This window comes from Pagrus major, chromosome 7 (genome assembly GCF_040436345.1).
Source record: "Pagrus major chromosome 7, Pma_NU_1.0".
NCBI classification, from domain to species: Eukaryota; Metazoa; Chordata; class Actinopteri; order Spariformes; family Sparidae; genus Pagrus; species Pagrus major.
The window spans coordinates 16,145,566-16,160,071 of NC_133221.1; positions in this window are offsets into that span (position 1 = coordinate 16,145,566).

The following is a 14,506-nucleotide window of genomic DNA, read 5'->3' on the forward strand; positions in this document are numbered from 1 at the left end:
GAGGTCAGAGGTCATAAAGTTAGGGTGTATCAACAGAGAACCTTCAGCTCTATGAACAACCACCACTGATCTGTTGCCTGTTGACACCTTCTAAACATTAACAGCTCGCTCATGTAACTAAGCTCTCCTCTGGCTGGCCGGCAAAGAGGTGAACTTATTCAGAAGAACACCTGCTCCGCTGGATTAAAATCTGGCCTACAGTGTAGCTGCCCACATTGTCAACTCCTCCATTCATCTTTCATCCTTTCGCTCTGCCTTTATCTGATGGGGTGAGTGTCAGACGTTAGGTATTAGGTGGTGAAGCTTTGTTGGGAACAGGTTTGAGTCGGAAGGCTGTGGGGAGCAGTAGGAGTTGCAGATTTATTAGGGAGCTCAGACTAATATTTACATGACCTGCGAGGACCCGAGGCGTGTGGAGACACAGAGGGAGAGAAAGTGTGGGTCTGAATTGCAACGTCTGCATTGAGGGAAAAAGGGGATTATGACACAAAACACTTATCTCATGAGACCTACACCAGAAAACGTCACAGCCCCAATTTGTCATCCTGGATTTTGCTGTGATATAAGTCACTCACTGCTAAGCCAGAAGTCAGAATTGTATAGCAGAAAATCCCACAAGTTTGGCTCACAGATGGCCAAGGTGAGGGTTAAAGGACAAAGAGTGTCCTGAGTCAAGACAGTGAAATCTTCGCCGTACAAGGTGTGGGGCTGCCATGTGATGAGGTTTGTATATGCATGTGGCAGTGCGAGTGTGTTTATCTCCCTCCCTGTGTGGGAATTTACAGACACACCTCGCAAGGCACAAACAACAGTGACCTGGAAAAATAGTCGAAATTCCACCAACATACCAGGGAATCTGAGGGTTCAGGCTGACAATACACACTGACACACACAGACAACGAGAGACAGAGGTGTGGGAAACGGGAGAGATACAGGGTCAGGGTCAAATTGTGTAGGCCTCACAGACATAGATACCAGTGAGTGATACCAGCTGACACACACTGATGCTGACACTAACAGTGATACCATGGCTACCTGAGTGACATTGATAGATAGCGCCGAGCCATCCCAGCGTGCACACACAATCAAACCAAAACTCAGCTCAGACATGCGACATTTAATCAGCGCATACCGCGGCAAAGGGTTGTCTGCTCAACCCTCTCGCACGGATGTTTACATGCTTTAATGTTCAGAAAACACATGATTTTTCTCATACCGTCTATTGCAGCAGCACCTCTAGTCACTGAACGTTTGTTTTAGTGCCAGTGCAGCTGTGGCTCAGGAGGTAGAGCAGGTCGTCCACTAATTAGAAGGTTGGTGGTTTGATCTCCTGATTCCCCAGCTTATCATTGAAGTATCCTTTGGCAAGATACTGAACTTCAAAATGCTCCTGATTGGTGTGTGAGGGTGTATGAATGGCTGAGCTTTGGAAATACATTGACAGTAAGGGCTGTATCACTCCTGATGAGCATGGCAGCCTCTGCCAACAGTGAGTGAATGTATGTGTGAATGTTCAATTCAATAATTATATACTCAACCTCATGCTGATGAGAAGTCGGGTGAAGTCCACAAAACGTTTCTGGAGCTTCACAGCAAAAAAGTGTTGCATCATTCTCCTAAACAACTGAAGTAGATGGGGAATTGTGTCAAAACGTTTTGTTGTGAAGCTCCAGAAATGTTTTGTGGACCCGACTTCACCGCCCTTTCCATAGGCATGACGGTTAGTAGATAATGACTGAATTTTTGTTTTTGGGTGAATTTGTCCTTTATGAAGTCCAGTCTGCTTAGATTGGTCAGCTCTCACAGGCCTGAGCAGGCACCGCCGACCATGATTCTGCATCAGCTCTGCTGGTGTTTTTGCAACCATGGACATGCTGGGGGCTCTGCTAAGGGCCGTAACTGTAAACATGTAGTTGTGACATCACAACCTTACAGAAGTCCTAGCGTGTGAAGGCAGAGATTCTGAATATGAGCTGTTTGCATTTCTCCTTGGATTGAGCTTTCTTATACTATCACAGTATTGACATATAGCACCTCGACTTGCTTTACAATCAAAGGAGACAGGAAATCACACTTTCTTAAAAAAGGTCCAAACACTGAACAAAAAATAACATAAAGCTGTAGCCTCTTAAGGAAACATGAAAGCATCTACTAGAGTGTCTACCTGTACTCAAACATGTTCACAACTGTGTGTTTATTGTTGCTTAGAGTGGAGTAGATGTGTTTACCACTTCACTGGAGCCAGTGTCAAACTCCCAGTCTCCTAGACTCCTCACCTTTAAAAACACAAACCACTAAAGATATACATAGATTCACTCAGACGACGAATCCCAAACTCCCACCACACAAACAAACACTCTCCATGTGGAATGTAGGAGGCTCACTTGTTTGTGTTTTGAGGTGCAGCTCTCCCCAATTTTTATTTTCCTGCTTATCTTCCTAGGACATACTGTATATTCTCGTTGGCCCAAACATAGAATCATCTTTGTCGTCACATGTGTCTTTCCCAAATCATTGCGCTGATGCCTGCAGCCCAGTGCAGTAGCACCAAGCCTCCACATTACCCCGACTGGGCTTCACCTTCTACCAGCACTGAGACAGCTGATCGAGAGCAAGGACACAGTACAGTAGCCTCAGTCACTCAGTAAACAGTGGTAAACAGAGCAAGCGCTCGGCATGAAATGGAGGAATACAGCGCACAAAACATTTACACAGAGCTGCCACGGGAACAATATCATTTCAGTTTTACAATAAAGTGCTGGTGTAACAAAAACAACAGGGGGAAACTCATCTGCCCTTCTCTCCATTCAGGGTTGTTTATGCCTCGGCCTCCCACTCTGTGTAAGGAGATAATTCAATCAAGTATAATAGAGCTTTCACACAGGCTTAACCCAGCTTTAATGCTGATGCTACGAGGCCCAAATGTGGATCCTGATCTCATATAACTACTATTTTATTCTATTCCCATGTCAATAGATGAATGGTTTGCCTGTTACTACTAATAAACTGCACTAATTTGACCTTTCATTTTGAAATTTGAAGTCAATTTCAACTGGTTACTTCAAACTAATGAAAAACACCACATGTGAAAGGTAAATAAAATTTGATCTTCTATATTAAAGTTAAGTTTTTAATAGGAAATTCTACTGATTGCAGTGTAAGAAGCTATAAAGACACTACCACAAGATAGAACCGATAAAACAACCTCAACCAAAAGAAATCTAAGTAACATACTGTATGTCATTACCAAGAAAGAAGGGAAGCAGTCACACTGTTGCCCCAATGCCTAAAGGAATTGTGGCATTTTAATTATACCTACTGTCAGCCAGAGAGACTGAGAGACTGGGACGCACCACACCTTGTTTTGGCAATACCATGGTGTGGCCACATCCTCGTCCAGTAACTAAAGCTATTGACTGACACTGTTTTGACTCACCTCTGACGGGAAAACTGCTCCTCTTGTGCAGAGACTGTGGGGGCAAGCAGTAGCACCAACGTCACTGCAGGAGGTGTATGTTATGGATCATGCATGCAACATATATGAGAGAGACAGTACACACATGCACGCACGCTGGACATATAAACACCTTTATCTTTAAACCACACACACATATACACAAAAAGTGTAAAAGCATATTCGCTTTCATATGTTGAGGTGTCTCACAGTATATAAAGATATTTATTCTTTATATACACAGTATACAAAGAATAAAACAAGCTCATTAAAAGCTATTTAAAGGCTCTTCATGAAGATACCGTGAAATAAATGTATAGTATGGTGTAAAGACAAAAAAAATGATGTGATTTAAAGGGCAACTCCACCAATTTTACATCTTAAAGTGTGTTTACAGGTCTTGGGGAGTACTGCTGCATTTGTGACAAAAGTAGTGTAGTGGCAAGTTTTGTGGCTCCAGAGGAAGCTGCATGTAATCTGATAAACTGCCTGCAGTGATGTCTGTCAGTGGCTTCGTTGCATTGTGGGTAATGTAGGCACCATGTTTTAAAAAACAATCTATTGCTATTGAATTGCTCTGACTGTTGGACTCATTATTTTATTTTATTCCACGCATTCTTCTTGTTTCTCAGAACCTGGAGCCTACATTACCCACAGTGCAACTTAGCCACTTAGTGACATCATTGGAGGTAGTTTATCAGATGCATTCATGCAGCTTCCTCTGGAGCAACAAAAGGTTTTATACTATTTTTTTTTCCACATATGCATTAGTACTCCCAGAGACCTGTAAACACACTTTAAAGTGTAAAATTACCCTTTAAAGAAATGCTAAATGTGCGTGTACGTATGATTATTTCCTCACAATTCACAGTACTATAACGATGCTCACATCTCCATTATTGGCTAGGAGCTCTATCTCTATCAAGTGTTTGAACCGAGATAGTTTAGGGGAGAGTAAACAACAGTCTAATGTGTTTATTAAACACTAAAGCACACACCAACAGCTGTTTACCGCACAGAGAGCCAAGCCGCGTACAACAACAACAGCATGAGGAACATGTAATCTGATGGAGTTACATGCTGTAAGGGAAGGTGATGTTGATGAGGGCTTGTGTCTTCAATTTGGTTGAGGGAATCTGACAATATGACCAAATCCAGCTGCCTCAACACACTCTCTTACCCTATAGTTTAAAGCCACAGAGTAAGAGTGAAGGAGACAGAACGAAAGCTGTTTATGCTTGAGAAGCCTCCCATTCCTGGTAAACAAATCAATAAACATGATATCACTTCACAACAATACACTACGCTAGACTTAACTACATGCAGTTATACATAAAGGTAAACCCATAGAAACAATTAAGGATGTCATCACCAGGACTATCCTTCACAGTCATAGCCACCACCCCTTAAATTTAACTGATTATCAGTTTGTTAGGCATGGTCAACCCGTCCGATAGTTACTTTACAAAAGATAAATGTTGGAAATGTAGCTCTTTGCCCTTAGAAAGAGAGTTTAAGGAAGAGAGATGGATGAATTACTTTACATTAGAATGAAAACAGCATAAAAAATACAATTATATAACTGTAAGCAGCTTCGCGTGAGGTCCTACCCATGGGACAAACACGAATAGTTGAAACACTGCAACTTGCCCATTTGTCCTCACACAGAAAGAGCAAGGAGCATCACCAAATGCAGTCTGACGCACTTTGCATGCTACATTGGATGGCTCTAGCATTAACAGTTTAGGTTTGCACATCTTCAATGTCAACATTGTTTGTGTGTCTTGGCCAAATGTCTATGTGCATCAAAATTCTCTGGGATAGATAGTAACTAATAATAGTGTGGTACCTTCTAACAACAGCCATAATCATACCATTTCACATCAGTGACAGTAACAGCCACATATCACCCCATGGGCTACAGCAGATACAGTCTGCAGAGTCAGCCAAGAGAGAGAGATAGGTTTACTGGCTCCGCTACTTAAATATCCAATTGAAATGATGCAGACTTGTGTCTAAGCCGGCCACAGGTGAGGTGGCACTCACTCATGATGTGGCCAAAACCAGCCTTGTCATGTCAAGTCAATTTAATTTCTCTTGTCCAATATCACAAATCACAAATTTGCCTTAAATGTCTAAAATAAGATAAGATAAACAAATCTAACCATAGACCCTCAGTTCAGATAATGAAATATGTAGGAGCTGGAAGGTTGGGCACATGGATAATATATTTAGTGATTTAAGTTGGCAATCTGTTTAACTCACATATCCACTGTTTGATTTCACACAATACAAAAGTTAATCGATGAAAAGGCATTAGCACGACATCAATATGTACCTTATTTGATAAATAGGCAGTGTGTGGATTCCTCACATCCATCCTTGCATCTGTTCCTTGTGTCCTACGTGTGCATCGCCAAAGAGTGAGGCACAAATGCCAAGTGAGAGAAAAGAAGATGCATTAGGTGAGCAGAAAGGACAGCCCATAAAGTCAGCTTTATAACATGTAATGCAAGTCTGTGTGTAGTTACTAGTTACGTACTGCTATATGGCATGTGTAAATGGTCTGATACATTCTTTCCATGGTTGATGCTGAAACACTTGTTCATGCCTGTGTCTCATCGTACATAAACCCTAGTTATTCATCATATACCTGCTAGGGCTCTGCCATCTGAAACATCAGTAGGTGATAGGGCCTTCTCTTACCAAGCCCCTCTTCTCTGGAATCATCTTCCAACCCAAATTCAAGTGGCTAAGCAAGATCGACTCACTTAGTCTCCTCTAAATACTACTACTAATTATCTACCTTTTACTTAGTCATATTGGGCATGTTATGTATGTTACGCTTTCTTTTTGCAGTCTATGCTGTATGTGTACTTGAATATTTGCTGTCTGACTTCTATACGTTTTTGTATATTTTGCTAATGCTTCACATTACTGGCTTATTGTGCGTATGGTAGGTAACAAATATTTTATTTTTATTTTCTTAATATATGATTTTAATGTTGCTTATTTGCTGGTTTCGTTGTATCTATAGCCCTTTGCGGCTATCATATATTTGAGGCATGCTACCTGATTTCTGATCTCTCTATCCCTTATTTCTCTTCATCTCTCCACTATTGCCATCTTTAATTGTGTACAGTACGATAGCAGTTGCTATAGCAGCAAGCGTTCAGAATATACGCCTCTCTTCACGAAGGTGTCTTTGTCGTCAACTCAGAATTAGCAGTATCTTTAGCAGTGGCATCAGTATGTCTGTCGACATCATCACCATCGCCATCAGCTGTCCACTCCTCACATACAAGATCATTACCTTGAGCATCATGCAGCACTCTGCCAGCTATTGAGGAGGATGTGTGTTGGAGGTGTGGGATTGATCCCAGAAGAGAGAGGTCTCTCTGAGCTCAGCTCTGTCTGGATCCGGGAAAGAGTGAGACGTGAGAAGGGACGGTGGGAGATAAGTCCACTTCAGCAAACTCAATGGGACACTTCAGTACAGGCGCAGCTCTCACCCTGAGCACTGTCTGTCTGCTATTACAGAGAGAGACAGAGAGACTTTGATAAATTCAACTTAAATCAAGATTCTTAATTTGATTACAGGTAAACTGAAACCATCAAACTTACAAACCACTCGCTTGAGTCAGTCATTACTGTCATTTTTGGTGTGGTTACGATCAAATACACAATAACATGGCACTGTTTGAAATATCAACTTCTAACAGAGGTAACGTCACTGTGTGTGAGCATGTAGGTGTGTGAGTGTGTGCAACCACAGTGACAGAGACAGATTGGGTGTCTGAGAGGGACAGATAGCCTTACAGCCAACCTCCACTCACTCATTGAGTGAGATAAAGGAGAACATTCACACACACACACACACACACACACACTCACACACACATTACACACACTACACACTACACACACTCCTCCACTGGCATCCAACCAATCGTGTTGAGAAATAACTCAACCCTTAACATGGACAAATAGGTGTGGATAAGGCCTGCGTTGGGTCCTGCAGAAAATTGCCGATTCATCACAAATTTCAAACAAACAGATTAGAAGAAGACTGTTGTGGCATTCAAATGGACTTATAGGATTTGTCCGTGTATACACTCCACCGTGCTGTGTGAGACCCGGCAGGGCATGCGAGTACGAGAGTGTGCGAGGGTGCCAAAACAGTGACAGGCCATTCTTCTGCAAACAGGTTTTCAACGAGCTCTTATCTCTCATCTGCTCTCTCCTCATCCATCCGTTCCCTTGTTTCTTGCTCTCCTGGAAGAAATGCTCCTTTGATTACATTTCCATCACAAATAGACTTGCTACATGCAGCCTATTTGTCAGAAAGGCAGTGTTCTAATAGGAGTCAGATATGCAGTGCATCACCAGACAACTGGACACAGTTAAGATGAGAAAAGCACTGTTATGGGATTGTGCTTGTGTATAGGAGGGGTGGTCCTGTGTTTCCGGGTGACCTCTGTGGCCCAGGCTGCCCGTCTATTAGAGCAGGGGCTATTAGACCATCAGAAAGTGGGAGCATCCCCTCTCGCCATTGTGATAAGATCAAGGCATTCCGACAGCCAGAGCGGTCATTACCCTGCTCTCCAGCCCATAATGTCCCTCCATTAAAACACCCTGTTGCAATGGAAATGCAGCTGTGGCCGTTTAAGTCATTTCTTGGCCCTGCTGTCTCTCTGGGTCATTGACACACACGCACACACAAACACACAATGCATCGATATGTCGTCTGATAAACAGTTGCACATGCACACTGCTATCAGGGGCACTCTATCTCTCTCACACATGCAGAAACACACAAACTCTGCTGTCTGGTGGGGGTAATAGCCGACAGGACAGCGACATGATCAGTGAGTCACCGTCACCGCAGCACCAGCACTGATGACGGATTGTACAGTAAGACAATCTGGACGGCTGAGTCATCATTCAGCTTCAAACACAAACATAGATAGGCAGACAGATGGGAGGCTGACGGAAAGACACACACAAACAGACACACGCACAGCACTAACACCGATCAGGATAAACAAACACCTCTGGTTGTTTCAAAGATTTTGTGTCAAACAAACTCAACCTCCTGTTCCTGTAATCCTCATTTGGCCACTTCCAAACTTTACTCAGTAGACACCTCCTACACTCAGACACACGCACACGCACACACACACACACACACACACACACACACACACACACACACTAACCTCTCTTAAACCCCGAACCACACAACCAGCTTAAAAACCAGTAAAAACCCTCTGGTGTTGCTCCTGAGGAACTACTGAGCTTATTGTACAATACAATTTTACCTCATTTGGTTCATTTAGTTTTTAATTTACCACTTTAAAGAAAAAGATTTCTGCACACTTAGTTTGATTGCATTTTGTGTAATGGCAATAAATAAATCTTGAATCTTGAAAAATGTCTTATTTACTTTACTTACATTATATCCCCCTTAATGCTTACATTTAATATCACATCATAAAACTCATCGAGCCTGATTTGACAGGTAACATGTCTCCTTTTTTCTGGAGCTTTTATGAAAAGGCTCTGTGCTTTGTGTGACTGAATTTACTGCTGACTGTACAACAATTATATCAGGACCCACTGATGGATAAAAGTTGACAAATATAATAAATGTGCAATTGTGTAAATATCTTTGGAGTTTTTATTTCCTATTTATAGTGTTTATATTGTTGTTACTGCTTTTTCTACTTATATTTTTTATATTTTCTACTTATTTATTATTACTTATATAATAATTTATGCTCTCTATTTTTTGCTTTCCCCTTTGCTGTGGTAGTAATGCCAATTTCCCCGTTGTGGGATTGATAAAGGATTATCTTATCTTAAAAATATCCCACGAAAAAGGTTAATACTTACAGAAATGCTATTTTGCTACCATTAAAATTAGATAGTCACTCCAAGCTCACAAAGCACTGCAGTCACATTGTGCGGTAAGTTCTTGAAGAAGATTGAAGAGGCCAAATTCAATTAAATCAAACTTAACATATAGAGCATGTTTCAACACTACAAACAAATTAACTCACAAATAAATTACAAAAGAGATAGTGCAGGCTACTTTAATGTACAGCTGGGTTGACTTGTAGAACCACTTAACTTACTCAGATATGAAGAATATGACTATTGCACAACCAAGACAGCCATTAGTGCCTGGTTTAAACAGACTGAGCTCAAATTAGTCTACGACGCCACCTAGTGGTCACACTGTTAAAAAAATAATAACTTGAGTCAAACATAAGCCAGCTGTTTCAGTCATTTGCCTTCATAGTTCTTGTTCAGTGCGAACAGGACCCGTGTTCAGTGAGCTTTCCTGTGGCTTCAAGGCCTCTCTTACAGGAAACAAAATACAGTGTGAAAGCTGCGATTTTCTCTTCTTCTCATTTCTGTGTCTTTCTGTGCCTACTTTCAATCAATCAATGCATTCATATAGCAGCTTTCAAACTAATCAAAATGCAAGTGAGACATAGATTAAAAGATCAAAAGAAGCAATACAAATAATTATAAAGATAAAATAAAATGAAAAAATATGAATAAAATGATAACAACAACAACAACAGTAAAATGTAAATAAAAATAGTTTTAAAAAGGGGCTATAATAAAAACAAAATACATTTAAATAATTATAAACATTAAAACCATAAAATTATGAGACACTTGCTACATAAAGGCCAGACTGAATAGACAGTTTTTTAGTTTGCGTTTAAAAGTGTCAATACTGTACTTTGAGGGGCAGGAGCCTTCTGCTGAAATGAATAGATCATTAGACCCTTTTCACGACAGACATTTGGACTTGTCAAGGCAGAAAAGCACTGGTGAATTTATAACATTAATGACGGCAGTGGAGCCATCGTTAACATCATTTGTCCCACCTTTTCCTGCTTTGTCGAGTCAAAACGTCTGCTTTAAAAAGGCCCCATTAACATACATATAGCTACATTTAATACGTTATTTACCTTTAACAAGCTGGTTTATTCAAGAATTTACAACAGAACTACAAACGCGGCCCTGTTTGTAGTTCTGTCTCTACACATTCAAAAACACACTCCCATTAACGGCAGTCAAACTAAAAACTAATACACTCACCTCGGAGCTGGACTTTTAGGAGTTTTAATGAAGCTTTCTGCGGCAGCTCTCTGGCACAGTTAAGATGCAGCCCTTATTAGAAAGTGACAGTGTCTCAAATCTAGCAAGAGGGGCCTAAATGACTTTGATGAAGATCGGTCACCACCGTTCGTCCACTACGCCACGCATGCGCGAAATAATTAGGTCGCAACGTAAATTGGCATACTTTGCAGGGGAAACACATTTCGACACAACACCTGTTGAAACTCTACGAGCTGCATCACTTGCAGTTGCTAGGATACACTTCGCCCGGGAATCCGCTTATCTTCAAATCATCAGTAGCAATAAATTCATAATAAATTGACTTTGCCAACCTTCCCACGCTGCTACCTGTCCAACGAAAAGTAAGTTGAGTTACTGTATTTGCTAAAGAGCGTATTGCTGTTGTTTGTTGTGAGTTGAGTTTGTGTTTCTGTTGAGTTTGAGGTTAATTAGGGCTGTTTCAAGGTTAGCTAGCAAGGTTAACACGCAGTTGCCAGTACACCCGTTATTTATCGTTTATGTTGTCATCTAAATTAATGCTAAGTTTCACTTTTGCTGCCCTCCAACTAGGTTAGCTAGCTAACTACTTGACATTGATTATGTGTAGTGAAGATACCTGTATTTCTTTCAACCATTTCCATAATTATATTAATAGAAAAACATCTTTTATTTAGGCCTATACTTTTATTACTGATTGCATTAATTTCCTAATTATTTTGGCATTAAATAATATAGGGGATTATTGAATAAAAATGGATGAATGTATGTATACTATAGTTAAGGCTAATGCTTGAACCTATTTAATTCTATCGTGTGTAGTAATTTTTACTAGCTGTGACAATATCTAATGTTTCACCTAGTGAGTCTTGTCGGCGCATTCGTTGATTTGCTTCAAGAGAATCAAGAGAGATCAGTTTCTTCAGTTCAATTATATATTTATTTAAGCATTAGAGAATCAAAAGGCGTGTACACGGATCTCTTCTGTTCAGGAAACCGCAGTCTGAGAGCAGCTGTCTGCCAACAGTTGCTGCAGCCAACTTCCCAAAAGGGACTCTCTATCTTAGCATTACACAGAGTTTTATGTGTATGTTTGCTGTTATCTGTTTGGTCAAAAAGAGTTGGGGAGGGGCTGTGGTTTTAGACTTTAGCTCTCCCTTGTTGGTGAACAGGCTGGTCCCAGCCTCTTGGCACACGAATCCACCAGTCAGCAGGGGACAGCGCCCTAAGGAGGGAAAGCCCTACTCTATCAGGCTTTCTCCACGTGTTGACAACACTTCCTTATTTTCATTCAACTAGCATGACCTTTAAGGGTATGTTGGAGAGTTCAACTTTTTAGGGCTCGGTTCCTGTATGCACTTTTTTGAGCATATTAATCTAGGAATTGGTTCCTTTATGTACTTATGTTTTGTCTGCAAGAAACATGTTTTTGTGCCCTTTGGACAACCCCTATGTGTGGGTATTATTAAATGTCAGCATGTAGACTTTCTGTTATTTCATACAGAACAGCTTTTTCTGTAGGACAGTGCTTTTCACAGTGCAAGCATTAATCAAACAATAATCTCTGTGCATGAGCTCACGTTCTGATAGAGCAAGTAATTAGATATATCAAAAGAAGTATTCCCACACTTATACTTGTATATAAAATATGATCCCTTACAGTAGTAATTTTTATTAGCTGTGACAATATCTAATGTTTCACCTAGTGAGTCTATGTGTGTCTCAGGGCTGTCATAATATTAGATTTTTTACTCCACGATTATCGTGGTCTAAAGTATTCACGATAACGATATTATTGCGACATCTATAGGAAATTTGACAAAAAAGGCTATTAGTCAAATTCATCTGTGTGTTGTGTGTTTTGTCTCTTTTGTGGCAAAGAATTACATTCAAAATACAGGTGTAGGGAGGTGGAGAGAGAGAGAGTCTGTAACTATAACTGTACAAAAGACAACAATAACACTTCATGAATTTTTCAGTTTTTATGGCAGGTGGCAACCAGCAAAGAAGAGCATAACCGCCACCTATTATGACAAGGCGAGAACAGAAAGAAATGAGAAAGATTTAAGAGACGATGTATTTTATATATATTTTTGGCACAATATCAATATTTAATGTTTTAGTATCCTGGTTATCTTCAATACCAGTATATTGTGACCCCCCTAGTGTATATGTCATCATGGCAAGATGTGGTCCTGGAGACGCCTTTTGCAGCGGAACTACCACAGAAGTCTTGAGTATTTTGCCAGGTTTTTTAATGGAAGGTTTGATATCACAAGACTATAAAAAGCCAGTACCGAGGAGCTCACATAACTGATGAAATACTTCTGCCAAGACATAGGACGTAGGGATTCTTCTAAAATCACAACTCATATACTCATTTTGCAGTCAGTGGGTTTATGATCCTCTCTGATTCTTTTTTTCAGTACCACCAGGACCATATGAGCTTACCCCAACAGCAGGAACTGCACCCAGAAATGTGGCCTGTAGTATGGCCTGAAGTACCAAACACAATACCAGAAGAATCTGGTCACCTGGATGAGCCACAAAATACATCCGATGTTGACGTACAGGTGGCACTGCAACAAGTTTTAGCCCGTATGGAAATGACAACGTTATTCCAGCAAAACAGGTAAGAAGGCCTTCAATTAGACTTCTAAAGCTCAGATTCATTATTGCATTTACTGATATTTAAAGGTGCATTACTGTTTAGGCTTCATGACATTCTATGACTAAAGTTAAAAATACATTTATTAAGTTTAGTTCAAGTCATCTTCTCCTTTTCTTTTCCTTATAACTTCTGTCTGAAAGCAAGCAGAAATTAGTTATTTTCCACATAAAATAGGAACTGCTCTCAACCTGGGATTTATCACAACTGACATACACATTAAGTACAAATACTGCAAAGCCAAATGCTTCTGCTTGTGTTCTGTCCTTGCTGTCGTTCACACTCATTCTGCAGGCTGTATTTCAGCTAGAAGGATTTGGGCCCTGACACCCTAAATTCTAAAGTTTAATCAAAGCTTTCTGACAGAAGAACTGTACATGTTTGACAATCCACTGTTATGTATGATATAATTTCAAACAAGCCTTGTTGTATGACTTGTCATCCACCACAACAGGGCTCAGCTAAATAAATACGGTGTCACCGTGACCTCAGACCCTGCGTCAACAGAAGAGACAATCAACCTGACTGTGTATGAAAACAAGGTGAGAGTATGGGGATTGGGATTTACAGTAAGCCATGCCTTTTAATGACTAACCAGAAGCCTATGAGATTATGATTTAATAATACTAAGAATACAATCATTTTACACATTTGTATTAATCCGGAAAAAAGCACATTGTGTAGGTCAATTACATTTTTGTCAGCCCAGCATTTACATTATGTCTTACCCCTGCAAACACAAGAGCTTATCGACTATCATTATTACTTATTGTATTGCTTGAGCGCTCACACCCCTGTCACCCCAGTGTTCTGATATGAATGCACTGTGATGAACATACACACATTCAGCATTCTCAATTCCTAATTCAGACCACTGTCAATCTTATCCAGGTAAATTTCTCAAAGCAGTGTTTTTTAATGGCATCAACAAAACACGCTTGATGTTGATTGTGAGTTTCGTGTGTGTGCCTGGATATTCGGGTTGCAGCAATATACCTTTTTCAAGGGATATTTTGTGGTATGAAAACTGACGTTTATCATACCATGTGGATCTCTCTATCTACGGTATTGAATTCTACCTTGGTAGACCTATTAAAAATAGATTTCGAGGTTAATGTCAGTTTTCATGTCTGCCACAACATAATAATTGGTGCAATTATAATAAGGCGTTTGTTCAACCAGAAAAAACCTTCTCATTTCACGAATTTAAGCGTCATTGTAACTGATATTGATAATAATGATAATAA